The sequence below is a fragment of the Austrofundulus limnaeus genome, unplaced genomic scaffold (assembly GCF_001266775.1).
Source record: "Austrofundulus limnaeus strain Quisiro unplaced genomic scaffold, Austrofundulus_limnaeus-1.0 Scaffold33, whole genome shotgun sequence".
Taxonomy (NCBI): domain Eukaryota; kingdom Metazoa; phylum Chordata; class Actinopteri; order Cyprinodontiformes; family Rivulidae; genus Austrofundulus; species Austrofundulus limnaeus.
Window position 1 is genome coordinate 645,308 of NW_013952435.1, and position 3,291 is coordinate 648,598.

General features: G+C 39.4%; 2 long non-coding RNA genes across 3 annotated transcripts in view; one reads left to right on the forward strand and one right to left on the reverse strand.

The window, feature by feature from the left end:
* The window catches only part of LOC106515880 (uncharacterized), a 123,034-nt gene that overhangs the window by 17,482 nt on the left and 102,261 nt on the right, over positions 1-3,291 (reverse strand). The window lies entirely within an intron of this gene.
* Positions 543-1,273, forward strand: LOC106515881 (uncharacterized). Its single transcript, XR_001310048.1, has 2 exons — positions 543-895; positions 974-1,273. It is a non-coding gene; the product is annotated as an uncharacterized LOC106515881 (long non-coding RNA).

A 3,291-nucleotide genomic window follows, 5' to 3' on the forward strand; every position in this document is an offset into this window, starting at 1 on the left:
ATATATATATATCATTAGCTAAATAACTCATTTAATAAACATAGGAACTAACACAAAATATACATTTACTGTCACACATTATAGCGGTTTAGCCTTGACTCTTTTTTTATGTTAAAGATGTTTGCCGTCTATCTGGTTCAAGAGGTCTGCCTCTCCAAAAAATGGCTACGGTTTGATCATTTTAGCAGATACTGAGCTAAAATTTGGTGTGGTAGTAGCTGAGACTGATCCCTGAAGATGTACTCTGAATGGTAAAGATCTGTGTTTCTGATTCAACGAAATGTAAATATTGGATGTRCGTCTTTAAGTGATTAACCCAATTTAAATTGGTGTGGTACTWGCTTAGAGTCAGAGTCATTCGCAACACACAATCTTGTGTTTTTGCCTGCAGTGTGAATGTGYTCTTTGGTGTGAAAGGAAGCGGGCGACATGCATTCTTTCAAGGAATGCAAGGCCTTTAACCAKTTTATAATTAGATCAAGATTGAAATGAATCTCAACACGCCTCCTCCACTCTTGTGCAATAGCTGTTTGAACCCTGCAGCTATTTACTCACACAAACGAGTGGAAAGCTAAGAAAAAAAAGAGGATCAAAGCAACTGCTTTTGCACCAAACTGAAAGAAAGAATTTGTTTATTTTATCAACTCACAGCAGTCGTTTCCACAACTGCGCTGTGAAAGCGCTTCCTTTTGTTGTTCTGCACCAGAAAGGGCTGAAACTTGAGACAAAAGGCTGCAACGAAAACCTGCAAGAGTTACAAGGCTTGTGTGTGTGTGTGTGTGTGTGTGTGCACGCATGGAGGGTTAAGTGTCGAAGATCCTCTGTGCACGATCACGGCCGCGGGCACGGAGCCAAAATGGCCTCATGTTTCGCAGATGGGGCGAGGCGGATGAGGGTACGTGACTAAACATCTTGCTTCCTCTTTCCAACGTCACATGGACTTGCACAAACATATCCTGCTTTGTGTCTGCAGGTTTCAGACGCATTGCCTCACCCAGAAGCCCCAGGCTAAAAAGCTGCAACGAGCTGGAATCGGACCAGATGAGGAGAGAGGTGGGGGTGGAGAGGAATCTGAACTGCCGGGGACACTCCTACATGTTTCAAAATCTTTTAAAAAACACTTTTACCTCAGGGGATTTTGGCATCCAGATTCATCTTTTCCTTTCATGTAAAACGTCTGACTCAACTCTGAAGCCATTAATCCCTTTTTCATTTTGACAACAAGCGTTTGTTGATTCCAGGCGTCTGCTAGTAAAACATCTGTTTAATGAAACTCAAAGTAATCACTGGCTTACGTCTAAAACTCATTAACATTTACAAAATTTCAGCCTTGACCTCTTTTATAAGATGGCTTCTCAACGTAAGATGATTCTACTTTAAAACTGGCTTAAAATAAAGCTTAGATTTCAGTTTTAAGTGGTGGCAAATTCACATTTGTGAGTACGTGTGAGTGTAATATTCAACAGTGTAACCCCAGTCCCATTCAAGTTTACAACAGGCTGGAAATCCCCACCTCATGACAGAGCTTCCTGGTTACAGGCTATTGGAGGCGCCTTTTTTTTCTTCTTCTTTTTATAACGCGCCAGGAAAATATTATCTAAAAGAATTCACGCTGGTGAGCTGACACAGAACAGGAGGGGGTGGGGATATGTGGGCTGTAAAATAAAATCCCTCTCCTAAAATAGATATATAGCTCTGTAAACGTTGTACAGCTAGAACAAAAGAGGGGAAAAAATGTGCCTTTTTAACGTTGTGTTACAGTAGAGCTCGGTATCTTTCCTAACAGGGTCATTCGTCGCACAGCAGCGGTGGTAACAGCCACACTGCGATGCTGCGCATTGAGAAAAACAAGCCACAGCAGCAGCAGATAGGGCTCTAAATTTAGGACAAAGCAGCAGCARCAGCAGAAAACGGGAGCCATTTTTTAATCGCCCGCCGTTCAAGTCGAAAGCAGAGAGAATACGGTTTTGATGTTGTTTGTATTGTTACCAAAATACTTTATGAACCACTGGACCAGAGGCGCCACTGAGGGGGGAACGGAGTGGGGCAATGACGACCCCTAAATTAAAATTGTTAGCCCCCCCAGTTTTCTCTTCTTGAATACCAAGCTTTATTTTGGTGTGCATTTTTAATGTCCTCTAGCTATTTAGGTTTAGTAAAACCTCATGAACATAAACACAAATGTACTTAGCTGTGTTCATTCAAAATTAAAAATGGCTGCCACAACTAACGCAGCATAAATTTGAGCAAACTATTTCCCACAGATGTTGAGGTTTCAGAGAGCAACTACACAAAATTTCAATTAAATATTACTAAAACTAACTCGTTTTTGTTTGATCAAAATTCAAAATGGCTGCTGCAGCTAACTTAAAGAGTTTAGCAAACTCTGCAATATGAGATTAGCTGGAGGTTTCTGCAAGCTATGATACAAATTTTCAGCTAAACTGTACTAATATTAATAGAGTAGTGTTTGTTCAAAATTCAAAATGGCTGCCACAGCTAACTTAGCATAGAGTTTAGCAAACTATTAGCAACAGGATGATACCTGGAGGTTTCAGTGAGCTATTACACAAAATTTCAGCTAAATATTGTTAATAATAACAGAGTTGTGGCGATTTGTTCAAAATTCAAAATGGCTTCCGCAGCTAAGTTGGCAAAGGGCTTAGAAAGATGTTAGCATTAGGAGGTTAGCTCGATATTTTATTCAGCTAGTACACAAAATTTTAGCTAGATTTTACTGATATCAACTGAAATGTAGCCATTTTTTTACATGTGTTCGAAATTCAAAATGGCTGCCAGTGCCACAGCTGTCGTAGCATACAGTTTAGCAAACGTTTAGCGATAAGACGATGGCTGGAGGTTTTAATCAGCTATTTCACAAAGTTTTGGCCAAATATTACTAATAACAACTGAGCTACAGCTGTTTTTGTATTTGCCATATAGCTCTGGCAGCCATTTTGAATTTTGAATAAATAACATCAAATTGTTAGCAACAGGTTAGCTTGAGATCATAACCACCACACTAAATTTAAGCACAACAGCTCTACAAATAGCCGTGTTTGCCAAGCTGGCTGCGGCGGCCATTTTGAATGTGCTGACCCAAATAACTAGTCATAAAGGAATATGCAATGTTTACTTTGAGAGATTGTATTTTTACAAAGCGTGTACTGTTTTGTTAAGCTTTCTATATGCAATCCTGTGGATTATTTTTTCTGTATACATACAGATATATATGCACACACACTAAATATATATATACATACACACATATAGACACACACACATATATAT